This window comes from Schistocerca serialis, chromosome 10, assembly GCF_023864345.2.
Source record: "Schistocerca serialis cubense isolate TAMUIC-IGC-003099 chromosome 10, iqSchSeri2.2, whole genome shotgun sequence".
NCBI lineage: Eukaryota > Metazoa > Arthropoda > Insecta > Orthoptera > Acrididae > Schistocerca > Schistocerca serialis.
In genome coordinates, this window is record NC_064647.1 from 155,257,984 (window position 1) to 155,274,421 (window position 16,438).

The following is a 16,438-nucleotide window of genomic DNA, read 5'->3' on the forward strand; positions in this document are numbered from 1 at the left end:
GGGATGGCCTTTACAACATACGAAACGTCCATTACTAGGCAATGTCAGGTACGTCCACGGACTCCAGTAACGATTTTCGCTCAACATTTGGACAGGCATTGTGGTTGATCATCTGACTGGGCCAGTCCGCCTGCCTCCTCGACTTACCTTCACTTTCTGCAGAAATTCTACCCAGCCTGCTGGAAGATGTTCCCTTGGGCATACGGCTACGCATGTGGTTGCAGCATGATGCGGCGCCCGCTCATAACAGTCGTGCTGTCCGGGGAATGATTCGACGGCCGAGTAATTGGCAGAGGCGTTCGCAGGAGATGGGCCCGCGATTACCAGACCTCACGCCACCAGACGTTTTCCTATGGGGATTTTTAAGGTTCTAGTTCACCCACCCGGAAGCGAACCATCCACAAAAGAAGAGGAATTAATGGATCGCATTCAACATTCCGCCAATGAGATCAGGGCAATGCCAGGAATCTTTGAAAGAGTTCGGAAGAACACCGTTCAGAGTTACCAAGTTTGTGTCGCGTCAGAGGACCGCCAGCTCGGGCACCTGCTTTAAGTAAGCCGGCCGGTGTGGCCGTGCGGCTCTAGGCGCTACAGTCTGGAACCGCGCGACCGCTACGGTCGCAGGTTCGAATCCTGCCTCGGGCATGGATGTGTGTGATGTCCTTAGGTTAGTTGGGTTTACTTAGTTCTAAGTTCTAGGGAACTGATGACCTTAGAAGTTAAGTCCCATAGTGCTCAGAGCCATTTGAACGATTTTTTGATGAAAGGTTATCAGTAATAAGATTCTCTCGTGACATTTATATCTTTAGTGAAAGTGAAGAACGACTGAAGGACCTCCTGAATGGAATGAACAGTCTAATGAGCACATAATACATATTGAGAGTAAATCGACGAAAGGCGAAGGTAATGAAAACCAGCAGTTGAGAACAGAGATAAATTTAATTTCAGGATAGGTGACGAAAAAGTAGATGAAGTTAAGGAATTCTGCCATCTAGGCAGCAAAATAATCCGTGGTGCACAGAGAAGGGAAGTTGAATCCTGCCTAGTCGTCAACAATGGGGAGTCTAGGAAGTCTGCCTACTCCGATAGTTAGAAAACATTGAAACAAATCGTATTGATGACAGACAAAATAAACAATGTTCTTCAGTCTATACAATTCCTAAGTCGCTGGCCTTGAAGTACCAAATCTTGATGCTGCTGTATAAGTTGGTCGCTTATGTCCTCTCTGCATATAGGCCGCTGCCGTCGCGTTGTCGTCCTGGAGATGGGTCGGCCCGCGTGCCATTGGCTGACATCTTCTTAGCAGCCCTCTGTGCTCTAACATTTCCGACTGCCATGCCGGCGCTTGAGTTTACGCCGTAACAGGGAGGTCATAAAAAGAAGACTAACAATGTCAAGAAGGGCTTTCCTTGCCAAGAGAATACTAGTATAAGAATAAGCCTTAATTCGAGGAAGAAATTTCTGAGAATATAAATTTGGACCACAGCATAGCACGCTAGTGAGACACTGACTGTGAGAAAACCGGAAGAGAGAAAATTCGAAGCATTTGAGATATCGTGACAAAGAAGAATGTTGACATTTAGGTGGACTGATAAAGTAAGGAATGATGAGGTCCTTCTCCAGAGAATCAGAGAGGAAACGAATATATGGAAAACACTGGCAACAGCAAGGGACAGTTTGCTAGGACATCAGTTAGAGGAATTCGTAGCGAACCGCATCAATCGAGTCAGAAGACTGATGACACAAAAAGCACCTCTCCAGACGCCGGTACACAACCCAGATGCGTGTAAGGGGACAACACATGGGAAGCAGGAGAAGGGAGGTACTGCATGCAAATCTCGGATGTCCGCAGAGTGCTGCATCGGCATGTCTCCGGACACCGTCTCTGGTACATGTTGGTTAGGATATCTTTAAGGGCACGGTCCTTATGACGTGGTGAACAGTTTCCAGCTGACACCTTTGCCTGTCCATGTAGACACTCAATTAAACTGGGCAACTTCATTCACAGACACGATATCTACTGACGTCAGCAGTGGAGGGTCACATGACTGCCCACTATCAGTTATAACCCATGTACATGGCTTCATTGCGATCAGTATACTCTTATTGCTGCGACTAATAGTTTGTACAGTGTGATCTTAGTAACAATCTTTCGTTTAGATGGCACTATCAGTGCTACTAACAGGGAAAGAAATACTCGATGTATGTCATGGAATAGTTTCTATGTGTTATTTGATTCTATACATACTTTTAAGCGGCAACGGCCTTGCCGCAGTGGATACACCGGTTACCGTGAGATCACCGAAGTTAAGCGTTGTCGGGCGTGGTCGGCATTTGGATGGGTGACCATCCAGTCCGCCATGCGCTGTTGCCATTTTGCGGGGTGCACTCACCCTAGTGATGCCAATTGAGGAGCTACTCGACCGAATAGTAGCGGCTTCGGTCAAGAATACCACTATAACGACCGAAAGAGCGGTGTGCTGACCCCACGCCCCTCCTTCCGCATCCTCCACTCTGGATGACACGACGGTCGGATGGTCCCGGTAGGCCACTCGTGGCCTGATGACGGAGTGAGTGCTTATACATACTTTTAAGTAATGTAATGTGTTACGATGTATCTGTTTAAGGTAAGATGCATATACATTTTTTTGAGAGGATATTTCCGTGAAGCTGGACGAAAATGTACTCGCCAGTACAGTGGTAGGTTCTTTACTTTGCTCCGGGAAGTGACTGAGTGGTACTATAACTCCTAACATATTAGTTCACTTTATTGTAACATAGGTAGCAAGAATTACCATCCATTTCCTCAGGAATTACATGAGTATCTTTCTTAACATTAGCGTACCATTTGATACAAGTAAAAATAAGTCTCCCACTCAGAGTAAACTTGGCAATATCTTTCACGTAGAGTTCTGCCTAATACATTAATCACACCGCTGGCTTGCTAGAAGACCTGTTAGATTCGTCTATGATCGCGGGCTGGGGCAGGGCAGTCATTTTCTCTGCTGTAAGTAGAAGGTCCGCTGTGGCACCCTAGCGAAGAGTTTCTCGCCCATGGCTAAGCCGGAGTCGACCATTCGAAGATGCGTAATTTATTGTGGTTGCATTGCAAGGTACCAAGCTTGTTTTGACATCTCGCTCTTCGAACGACACCACAGTTTTGACGCCCTTATACACTTTGTGATAAGAAGTATCCGGACACCCCCAAAATCCTGCGTTTTTCGTATTAGGTGCATCGTGCTGCCACCTACTGCCAGGTACTCCATATCAGCAATCTCAGTAGTCATTAGACATCGCGAGAGAACAGAATTTGGCGCTCCGTGGAGCTCACGGACTTCGGACGTGGTCAGCTGATTGGGTGCCACTTGTGTCATATGTCTGTACGCGAGATTTCCACACTCCTCAACATCCCTAGGTCCACTGTTTCCGATGTGATAGTGAAGTGGAAACGTGAAGGGAGACGGACAGCACAAAAGCGTACAGGCCGACCTCGTCTGTTGAATGACAGAGACCGCCCACAGTTGAAGAGGTTCGTAATATGTAATAGGCACACATCTATCTAGACCATCACACAGGAATTCCAAACTGCATCAGGATCCACTTCAAGTGCTATGAAAGTTAGGCAGGAGGTGAGAAAACGTGGATTTAATGGTCCAGTGGCTGCTCATAAGCCTCACTTTACGCCGGTAAGAGCTAAACGACGGCTCTTTTGGTGTAAGGAGCGTAAACATTGGACGACTGAACAGTGGAAAAATATTGTGTGTAGTGACGAATCACGGTACACAACGTGGCGATCCGATGGCAGGGTGTGAGTATGGGGAATGCCCGGTGAACGTCATCTGCCAGCCTGTGTGGTGCCAACAGTAACATTCTGAGACGGTGGTGTTATGGTGTTGTCGTGTCTTTCATGGAGGGGCCTTGCATCCTTTGTTGTTTTGCGTGGCACTATCACAGCACAGGCCTACACTGATGTTTTAAGCACCTTCTTGCTTCCCACTGTTGAAGAACAATTCGGTGATGGCGATTGCATCTTTCAACACGATCGAGCACCTGTTCTTAATTCACTGCCTGTGACGGAGAGGTTGCAGGAAAATAACCTCCCTGTAATGGACTGGCCTGCACAGAGTCCTGAACTGAGTCCCAGAGAACACTTTTGCGACGTTTTGGAACGCCGACTTCTTACCAACGACACCTCTCTTCAGTGCAGCATTCCGTGAAGAATGGGCTCTCATTCCCCAAGAAACCTTCCAGCACCTAACTGAACGTTTGCTTGAGAGTTTGGAAGCTGTCATCAAGGCTAAGAGTGGGCCAACACTATATTGAATTCCAGCGTCACCGATGAAGGGCACAACTAACTTATTAGTCATTTTCAGCCAGGTGTACGGATACTTTTGATCACGTAGGGTATGTCCAATAAGCTGTGCAGAAATGAGTTTCGATTATATTCGCGGGCTGCTTCGTTTCTTTTTTTTTTTTTTTTTTTTGTTTGGTCATCAGTGTACTGACTGGTTTGATGCGGCCCGCCACAAATTCCTTTCCTGTGCTAACCTCTTCATCTCAGAGTAGCACTTGCAACCTACGTCCTCAATTATTTGCTTGACGTATTCCAATCTCTGTCTTCCTCTACAGTTTTTGCCCTCTACAGCTCCCTCTAGTACCATGGAAGTCATTTCCTCATGTCTCAGAAGATGTCCTATCATCCTGTCCCTTCTCCTTATCAGAGTTTTCCACATATTCCTTTCCTCTCCGATTCTGCGTAGAACCTCCTCATTCCTTACCTTATCAGTCCACCTAATTCTCAACATTCGTCTATAGCACCACATCTCAAATGCTTCGATTCTCTTCTGTTCCGGTTTTCCCACAGTCCATGTTTCACTACCATACAATGCTGTACTCCAGACGTACATCCTCAGAAATTTCTTCCTCAAATTAAGGCCGGTATTTGATATTAGTAGACTTCTCTTGGCCAGAAATGCCTTTTTTGCCATAGCGAGTCTGCTTTTGATGTCCTCCTTCCTCCGTCCGTCATTGGTTATTTTACTGCCTAGGTAGCAGAATTCCTTAACTTCATTGACTTCGTGACCATCAATCCTAATGTTAAGTTTCTCGCTGTTCTCATTTCTACTACTTCTCATTACCTTCGTCTTTCTCCGATTTACTCTTAAACCATACTGTGTACTCATTAGACTGTTCATTCCGTTCAGCAGATCATTTAATACTTCTTCACTTTCACTCAGGATAGCAATGTCATCAGCGAAACGTATCATTGATATCCTTTCACCTTGTATTTTAATTCCACTCCTGAACCTTTCTTTTATTTCCATCATTGCTTCCTCGATGTACAGATTGAAGAGTAGGGGCGAAAGGCTACAGCCTTGTCTTACACCCTTCTTAATACGAGCACTTCGTTCTTGATCGTCCACTCTTATTGTTCCCTCTTGGTTGTTGTACATATTGTATATGACCCGTCTCTCCCTATAGCTTACCCCTATTTTTTTCAGAATCTCGAACAGCTTGCACCATTTTATATTGTCGAACGCTTTTTCCAGGTCAACAAATCCTATGAAAGTGTCTTGATTTTTCTTTAGCCTTGCTTCCATTATTAGCCGTAACGTCAGAATTGCCTCACTACTCCCTTTACTTTTCCTAAAGCCAAACTTATCGTCACCTAGCGAATTCTCAATTTTCTTTTCCATTCTTCTGTATATCATTCTTGTAAGCAGCTTCGATGCATGAGCTGTTAAGCTGATTGTGCGATAATTCTCGCACTTGTCAGCTCTTGCCGTCTTCGGAATTGTGTGGATGATGCTTTTCCGAAAGTCAAATGGTATATCCCCAGACTCATATATTCTACACACCAACGTGAATAGTCGTTTTGTTGCCATTTCCCCCAATAATTTTAGAAATTCTGATGGAATGTTACCTATCCCTTCTGCCTTAATTGACCGTAAGACCTCCAAAGCTCTTTTAAATTCCGATTCTAATACTGGATCCCCTATCTCTTCTAAATCGACTCCTGTTTCTTCTTCTACCACATCAGACAAATCTTCACCCTCATAGAGGCTTTCAATGTATTCTTTCCACCTATCTGATCTCTCCTCTGCATTTAACAGTGGAATTCCCGTTGCACTCTTAATGTTACCACCGTTGCTTTTAATGTCACCAAAGGTTGTTTTGACTTTCCTGTATGCTGAGTCTGTCCTTCCGACAATCATATCTCTTTCGATGTCTTCACATTTTTCCTGCAGCCATTTCGTCTTAGCTTCCCTGCAATTCCTATTTATTTCATTCCTCAGCGACTTGTATTTCTGTATTCCTGATTTTCCCGGAACATGTTTGTACTTCCTCCTTTCATCAATCAACTGAAGTATTTCTTCTGTTACCCATGGTTTCTTCGCAGCTACTTTCTTTGTACCTATGTTTTCCATCCCAACTTCAGTGATGGCCCTTTTTAGAGATGTCCATTCCTCTTCAACTGTACTGCCTACTGCGCTATTCCTTATTGCTGTATCTATGGCGTTAGAGAACTTCAAACGTATTTCGTCATTCCTTAGTACTTCCGTATCCCACTTCTTTGCGTATTGATTCTTCCTGACTAATGTCTTGAACTTCAGCCTACTCTTCATCACTACTATATTGTGATCTGAGTCTATATATGCTCCTGGGTACGCCTTACAATCCAGTATCTGATTTCGGAATCTCTGTCTGACCATGATGTAATCTAATTGAAATCTTCCCGTATCTCCCGGCCTTTTCCAAGTATACCTCCTCCTATTGTGATTCTTGAACAAGGTTTTCGCTATTGCTAGCTGAAACTTGTTACAGAACTCAATTAGTCTTTCTCCTCTTTCATTCCTTGTCCCAATCCCATGTTCTCCTGTAACCTTTTCTTCTACTGCTTCCCCTACAACTGCATTCCAGTCGCCCATGACTATTAGATTTTCGTCCCTCTTTACATACTGCATTACCCTTTCAATACCCTCATACACTTTCTCTATCTGTTCATCTTCAGCTTGCGACGTCGGCATGTATACCTGAACTATCGTTGTCGGTGTTGGTCTGCTGTCGATTCTGATTAGAACAACCCGGTCACTGAACTGTTCACAGAAACACACCCTCTGCCCTACCTTCCTATTCATAACGAATCCTACACCTGTTATACCATTTCCTGCTGCTGTTGACATTACCCGATACTCATCTGACAAGAAATCCTTGTCTTCCTTCCACTTCACTTCACTGACCCCTACTATATCTAGATTGAGCCATTGCATTTCCCTTTTAGATTTTCTAGTTTCCCTAGCTTCTGACATTCCACGCCCCGACTCGTAGGACGTTATTCTTTCGTTGATTATTCAATCTTTTTCTCATGGTAACCTCCCCCTTGGCAGTCCCCTCCCGGAGGTCCGAATGGGGGACTATTCCGGAATCTTTTGCCAATGGAGAGATCATCATGACACTTCTTCAATTACAGGCCACATGTCCTGTGGATACACGTTACGTGTCTTTAATGCAGTGGTTTCCATTGCCTTCTGGATCCTCATGTCGTTGATCATTGCTGATTCTTCCGCCTTTAGGGGCATTTTCCCACCCCTAGGACAAGAGAGTGCCCTGAGCCTCTATCCGCTCCTCCGCCCTCTTTGACAAGGCCGTTGGCAGAATGAGGCTGACTTCTTATGCCGGAAGTCTTCGGCCGCCAATGCTGATTATTTATCAAAATTTAGGCAGTCGCGGGGATCGAACCCGTGACTGAAAACGTATTGATTATGAATCAAAGACGCTACCCCTAGACCACGTGTTTTGTTACCAACTGCAAATACATACCCATTTTAGCGAATTACAGGGCTGACATATAGACCTATATTTGTTTGTCTGAATTGTCCTCAGTAAGAGAATTTCGTTGTGTTATCAGTGATAACTTTATAAATATTATAAAATTTGTATTCTTAGTCATTAATCTTCTGTAAAAAATATGAATGGGTTTTCTTCTTTGTGTCTATACATAGCCGTCAGGCACTGATATCTTTCAACACAATGCATTCGTTAGGTCTGGCACGCCAGCAATTCATGGATTACTGACCTTTCAATATTTTATGAAATTTGTATATTTCATATATTATTTATAATGTCTGTTTGCGTGTACTTTAAGTATCTTTGTTCGCTGATAATATGATATATATTAACTAAGCTTGGCAAGCCAACAATATACAGGGCGTAACCGGTATAAGTGTAGATAATTTTGTATGTGGTACCTTAACCTATATACACATTAGTGTGTTGGTTGTTTTTTCTCTGTGCCGAACAGTATTCCCACATAAACACCACAAATTTTTCGAGCTAATGTTTTCTGCATGATCGTAACGCATCGTTAAATGGACTATACCCGCTCACCCACCTACAATGATATAGCATCGACGTTTCCCCCTTCGGCAGCGGAGCTGATATCACAAGTTTGTATATATATTGTCGCGGATAGTTGAGAACCACTGCCTACCGTGTGGATCGGGCATAATACATCTTTGAATCACGTTGTGAATCTAATAGTGTCAACCAGCAGTTGGAAATTGATCTCGTTTTTTATTTCCAGATATATTTCATACACTTTCAACCACGACGGATCCAAATACAGTGATTTTATTTATTGCTCGGGAGTAGCATAGCAATCGGGTTCCAGTCTATTTTTTCTAATTTTTGCTTTCCAAATAATTTGATTTAGTTACATTCGTAGTCAATGTGGCTCTGTTAAATCCTATTATCTGTTGACCAGCTTTTCTCAATAACCTTTGAATGTTCACAGATATAATCGTCTATGTGTATATATTCTGTTTTATTGACATTCTTCAATTCTTAAATTAATGAGAGGTGGCACTGGAGAATCAATGAAGGAGTTGCTCCTAGTGTGTATCGTACCACAGTAGTTCGCGGTCCCATCACCAAAGGTATGATTTCCTTGAAACTGTCCTTCACTATTCATATCTGATACATCATTAATATGTCTCTGGCTTTACAGTGTCTAAGCTCCCTAATTTTCCCGACACGATATTAATTATAAGTTCGAGTTCTTTCAATGTCTATTCAGCACAAATTTAGCCTCTACGGGCACTGAATCTCACGTCTCGTTTATTAGCAGAATCGCTTTGACAACGCTCGGCAAAGATATTAGCATGAGAAGGTCCAACTATTTTCCGGCCCAATATCTCAAAATAATCTATTATTCACCACTCCAAAGTCTAACCCAGTTATCAGAATGATATTTAATTAGGCTTATAACCTCTAGCTTCCGACTACCACAGAAGACAGCGAACATGCACCATTAAAAACAAAGACTCAAAAGAGCTAACAACGCTGCTCATTGGCTTATATATTATGTTCAAAACAAAAAGCAGCTCACTTAGGTCTTCCTTGGATTCCCTTTGTACTACTTTGCGTTACTCTATTTCAAATATCTACTCTTTGCAAAATTTTAACTAACGGTTTCTCCGAAAGACTACTACCGTTTTTTGGCTCTTGGATCATTTCGTATTACAGAATTTAATCTAATATTCGTTTCTGAATAAAAAAAACACTCCGTCTTCAGGCCACGAGTGGCCTACCGGGACCATCCGACTGCCGTGTCATCCTAGGAGGAGGATGCGGATAGGCGTTGGGTGAGCACACCGCTCTCCCTGTCGTTATGATGGTATTCTTGACCGAAGCCGCTACTATTCGGTCGAGTAGCTCCTCAATCGGCATCACGAGGCTGAGTGCACCCCGAAAAATGGCAACAGCGCATGGCGGCTGGATGGTCACCCATCCAAGTGCCGGCCACGCCCAACAGCGCTTAACTTCGGTTAACTCACGGGAACCGGTGTATCCACTGCGGCAAGGCCGTTGCCCGTTTTTGAATACCCACTCTCTAAAGAGCGGTTACAGTCGGTCAGCATACACTAACCGTTTACAGTCCACGCGTACACACTTCAACAGCTGACCTGAAACCGAGGGGAAAATAAGCATTAATGGCTTGCTGTTGTCGCACATACTTCGTATTACTAAATAACCCAAAAATATAAGACTTATAATAACGATAATTGTTAGTCTGCAAATGACGTAAATGTTAATGTAATGTTGTTCAGTACACTGTCCTTGAAATGGTTCAAATGGCTCTGAGCACTATGCGACTTAACTTCTGTGGTCATCAGTCGCCTAGAACTTTGAACTAATTAAACCTAACTAACCTAAGTACATGACACACATCCATACCCGAGGCAGGATTCGAACCCGCGACCGTAGCGGCAGCCCGGTTCCAGACTGTAGCGCCTGGAACCGCACGGCCAGTCCGGCCGGCAACACTGCCCTCAGTCACCAGTAAAAGCATCTGCACTTACATCTCTTAACATCCTGTATGTAATGTGGCTCTCACGTTTGCTGTCGATTGTTCTGCAGTCTTTGGATGTTTTTTGTATTTTCGGCAACATCGAATCAGCTTCTGTTTGTTCTCAAGCTGTAGTAACACTACTTACAGCACAGTTACCAATTTGACATGCGTCGCTGTAAAGTTAGTGTGGATCCATTCCCAGTTTAATAGTGGGCTATCACATCTACTTCGTATATGTAAAAAATTAATTGATAATTACAATACGTAATACGTAATATCACAAATGTTAGTAGGAGTATTGTACGATAAGGCGATAGGTTGATGTAAGTTGTGTAATGTATTATTTATTTATGGCTTTTACAGGTGCTAGAAACTGACAAATTTTCGAAATTAGCTAACCGCATAATTTACGTAAAAATCGTTTACATTACAACCTACTACGGACCATGTATTCTTTTATGAAAAAGAGTTAAGCTACCATAAGGATCGGTGGCTGTTTCGTGGAACTTTTACCTTTGACATTGAAACCTGGGATAGTCTCATTAGCATCGGATAAATATGCTAACTACTTCTGGGGCAGTACGTGTTCACATTTTCCCACTACAGCTAATTTCAATGTTATTTTATGCACCAACTTTTGTTGTCGGAATTATAGCATGTGGTTAATAGCTGGACACGATTAGTTTAAATAACACAAAACACGGTATCGTTTCTCGCAGCCATCAGCGCTTCGCCCCTGGTAAACCGTTCCGAGTGTATTGTCCAGTGTTCCGTGTAACTGGCGTGGCATTGTTATGTGCGCCCGACGCGTTGCTAGCCGTAAGAGCGAACGGGAAAACGAATTATGTGTGTGGTACGTCGAAATGTTAACGCTGCTCCAGACTGCCAATCGAAGCATGCCCGCTTTTATTTGGTGAGGTTGTAATTAAATCAACGAGATAGAAAGTGTTCACAGTTGTTGACTGCTGCAGAACAAGTAAAACGGGTAGCAAATTGAGTATATACAAGATCCAACCAAAATTAAACGACAGTACTTCGCATTTTAAGGAACTGATTGTCGTAGCGCATTAGTGCGTGACGTTTTTCGATCGTAACATTCGTTTCTTCTTTAACACAATCGCCGCATTCCATATGCCCCGTCATGAATTGTAGAATCGGTAGTTACAGTCTGCTTTCAATCGGTGCTAATCTACTCGGATTGATAATTGTGGGAACTATATTTAGATTACTTTATCAGCAGAAAAGTGGATACTTCATAGTAAAATTATGTTACGCCTACACTAATTAGACGCTGCTTTAAACTATTCATACGTATTAAAAGTGTATGTACTTTTGCACAGAACACAATCAGCTGCCTATAAACTAGTGAAGTTTGAACCTTCGAAAGAAAATAACGGTGTTAACTGAAATTTAAATCTTCGAGTTCAAATGTTCTGAAATATCTAAGAAAGATGAATAATAAGATACTCGTTTACTTTCTTTTTAAATGCTTAAGGGTTTCCAGTTTCAGGCATCTCTAGGCCACATGTTAAACATTTTTGCACCAGAACATATAATGTATTTCTCAGTCCTAGGTACGGATGCATTCTTTGTTACATGTTATAGTTTTACTTTTCATTCTGTAGGCTGCCTTGATGAAGCTTTACACACTAGTCTGTATAGTACAAACTTCTTCATCTATGCGTAACTACCGGAGCAATCATCCGTTTGAACCGGCTTACTGAACTGAAGCTTTGATCTCCCTTTAATTTTTGCCCACCACACTTAAATCGGTCGCCAAATTCATTCATTATTCCCTGATGTCGTTTCCTTCTTTTATTCAACTGATGTCTTAAATTACTTTTTTACCTAATTCGATTCAGTACCTCCTTATTATTTATACAATGAACCCATCTAATCATCAAAATTCTCCGTTAGGACCACATTTCAAAAACCTATTTTCTTCTTCTCTGAACTGTATATCGCCCACGCTTCACTTCTGTACAAGGGTACACTTCAGACGCAAATACGCCTTACATTAATATCCCATGTTACCGAATTTCCTTTTCATAGAAATGCTTTTATTGCTGTTGCCATCAGCAGTTAATTTTCTACTGAAACAGCAAAACTGATCTTATACTCACAGTTTCTCATTTTCTGATTAAATTCCCTCACACTATTTTATTTCGCTCTATCGTACTGAGTACACTTGTTTTGCATTTGATGATATTAATCTGACAGGATCCTTTCAAGACGCATTCCTTCCGTTCAATTGATCTACGAAGTCCTTTACTGCCTCAGACATATTATATGGAATCACTTTTGCTTTTACTCTTGTGTTCTGTAAATAAGTGTAATAAGAAATGCCAAGAAAGGAAGAAAAATATATTCGCTTAACAAGAGTGATAGGGCACAAATCGCAGAATATCTGAGTGACCACCATCAAACGTTCATTTCTGAGGAAGAGGATGTGGAACAAAAATGGAAAAAATTCAGAAACATCGTCCAGTACGCCTTAGATAAGTTCGTACCGACTAAGGTCCAAAGCGAGGGGAAAGATCCACCGTGGTATAACAATCATGTACGAAAGGTACTACGGAAACAAAGAAAGCTTCATCATAGGTTTAAGAGTAGTCGAATCATAGCTGATAAGGAAAAGCTGAACGAAGCGAAAAAGAGCGTAAAGAGAGCAATGAGAGAAGCATTCAACGAATTCGAACATAAAACATTGGCAAACAATCTAAACAAGAACCCTAAAAAGTTTTGGTCATATGTAAAATCGGTAAGCGGATCTAAATCCCCTATTCAGTCACTCGTTGACCACGATGGCACCGAAACAGAGGACGACCGAAGAAAGGCAGAAATACTGAATTCAGTGTTCCGAAACTGTTTCACTGCGGAAAATCGTAACACGGTCCCTGACTTCAGCCGTCGCACGGACGCCAAAATGGAAAATATTGAAATAAACGATATCGGAATTGAAAAACAACTGCTATCACTTAGTAGCGGAAAAGCATCCGGACCAGACGAGATACCCTTAATATTCTACAGTGATTATGCTAAAGAACTTGCCCCCTTCTATCAGCAATTTATCGTAGATCGCTGGAAGAACGTAAAGTACCTAGCGACTGGAAGAAAGCGCAGGTCGTTCCCATTTTCAAGAAGGGTCATAAATCAGATGCGAATAATTATAGGCCTATTTCGCTTACGTCAATCTGTTGTAGAATAATGGAACATGTTTTGTGTTCTCGTATTATGACGTTCTTAGATAATACAAATCTCCTTCATCATAACCAACATGGATTCCGCAAACAGAGATCATGTGAAACTCAGCTCGCCCTATTTGCCCAAGAAATTCACAGTGCCGTAGACACTGGCGAGCAGATTGATGCCGTATTCCTGGACTTCAGGAAGGCATTTGATACGGTTCCGCACTTACGTTTAGTGAAAAAAATACGAGCTTACGGAATATCGGACCAGGTTTGTGATTGGATTCAGAATTTCCTAGAAGAAAGAACACAACATGTCATTCTTAACGGTTCAAAATCTGCAGATGTAGAGGTAATTTCGGGAGTACCGCAGGGAAGCGTGATAGGACCTTTATTGTTTACAATATACATAAATGACTTAGTTGACAACATCGGTAGCTCCGTGAGGCTATTTGCAGATGACACGGTTGTCTACAAGAAAGTAGCAACATCAGAAGACTCGTACGTACTCCAGGAGGACCTGCAGAGGATTAATGCATGGTGCGACAGCTGGCAGCTTTCCCTAAACGTAGATAAATGTAATATAATGCGCATACATAGGGGCAGAAATCCATTCCAGTACGATTATGCCATAGGTGGTAAATCATTGGAAGCGGTAACGACCGTAAAATACTTAGGAGTTACTATCCGGAGCGATCTGAAGTGGAATGATCACATAAAACAAATAGTGGGAAAAGCAGGCGCCAGGTTAAGATTCATAGGAAGAATTCTAAGAAAATGTGACTCATCGACGAAAGAAGTAGCTTACAAAACGCTTGTTCGTCCGATTCTTGAGTATTGCTCATCAGTATGGGACCCTTACCAGGTTGGATTAATAGAAGAGATAGACATGATCCAGCGAAAAGCAGCGCGATTCGTCATGGGGACATTTAGTCAGCGCGAGAGCGTTACGGAGATGCTGAACAAGCTCCAGTGGCGGACACTTCAAGAAAGGCGTTACGCAATACGGAGAGGTTTATTATCGAAATTACGAGAGAGCACATTCCGGGAAGAGATGGGCAACATATTACTACCGCCCACATATATCTCGCGTAATGATCACAACGAAAAGATCCGAGAAATTAGAGCAAATACGGAGACTTACAAGCAGTCGTTCTTCCCACGCACAATTCGTGAATGGAACAGGGAAGGGGGGATCAGACAGTGGTACAATAAGTACCCTCCGCCACACACCGTAAGGTGGCTCGCGGAGTATAGATGTAGATGTAGATGTAGATATAGAAATATCACAGGTCATCCTAAATTCACAGTTACTGATGGCCACAAATAGGATGAAGTTGGTTTATTGGTACAAGTTCACACAGAGTGACAAGTTTTATCAGTCTTCTGAGTTACGTCATGACATACTCTTTAGACTTCTTCGCCGCTCGATTTTTTGTCCCATGAAATATTCTTCAGGATAGAACCCGTTTATCAGGGAGACCGCTGGAGTTCTGTAAAATATTCCAATGATGAAAACCTCGAGCAGTGAGGAAATATGAAACTAATAGGAGACCAAGAAGGCAGTGCTAGGTTTAAAAATGGGGTAAGGCATGGACGCAGACTTACGCCACTGCTGTTCAATCTATACACCAAAGAAACGATGACAGAAATAAAACAATGGTACAAGCGTGGGAATAAAATTCAGGATGAAAGATTATCAGCTATAAGATTCGCTGATTACAGTGCTATCCTCAGTGAACGTAAAGAAAACTTACAAGATGTGCTGAATGGAATGAACAGTCTAGAGGGTAGAGATTATGGATTGGGAGTAAACCAAAGAAAGGTGGAAGAATAGAGAAGTAGCGGAAATGAGAACAGCGATAAAGCTAACATTATAATTGGTGATCAGAAAGAAGCAATCCTGTTACATTGGAAGCAAATTAACCCATCAAGGACGAAGCAAATAGGATATAAAAAAGAGGCTAGCGCTGGCAAAAATGACATTTCTAGCCAAGAGAAGTCTACTAGCATCAAACATAGGCCTTAATTTCAGGAATAAATTTCTAAGAATGTACGTTTGTAGTGCAGCATTGTACGGTAATGTAACAGGACTGTGGGGAAACCGGAACAGAAGAGCATCGAAGCATTTGAGATGTGTTGCTAAGGAATGATGTTGAAAATTAGGTGGGCTGATAAGGTAAGAAGTGAGGAGTCTCTCCTCAGAATCAGAGAGGAAAAGAATGTATGGAAAACACTACGAAGGAGAAAAGACAGGAATGCAGCATTGTAAGACAGCAAGAACTATGCCCCTTACATGAAGTCATTAAAGATCACCTAACTCACGTTGAGCGAACAGTAGGGCTGAACAAAAATGACTGACAAGGCACAATGCATCTTGTAGAGGGTATAGTGTGGATGTATTGAAATAATTAATGTCGGGTGATGGTTTTATAGTAATTCACACGACATGAATGTGGAAACGTGTCAATTTACTGGAGGCTAGTTTATCCCAGGGAAGTACCCAGAATTGACCGTGGCCGCCGGGGGAGCGGCTAAGGGAAGCGACAATAGGCAGCTTAGGGCGGCTCAAGCTCTGAAAAAGTGGTAACGGGGCGCCGCCTCCAGCCGCCTTAAGATGAGTGACAGTGAGTGGGTGGTCGACCCCGACTCCATGCTGGTGTACCGGGAAACAGACGGAGAACTTGTACGCCTGTTGATAAATGTCCGTCGTCTTGTTTTCTGTGAAACACGCGGGAAAGCCGCGCAAAGCTACGGTGGAGCGGACAACAGAGGTCAAAATATGCGTGTTCGTGACTATAGCAACTTCACGCTGAATTCACGGTCTGCAGAGTCTGAAGCAAATCAGGTGAAGAGCGACAGAATGAAATACACCGGCCACCGATGGGAATGTAGGACC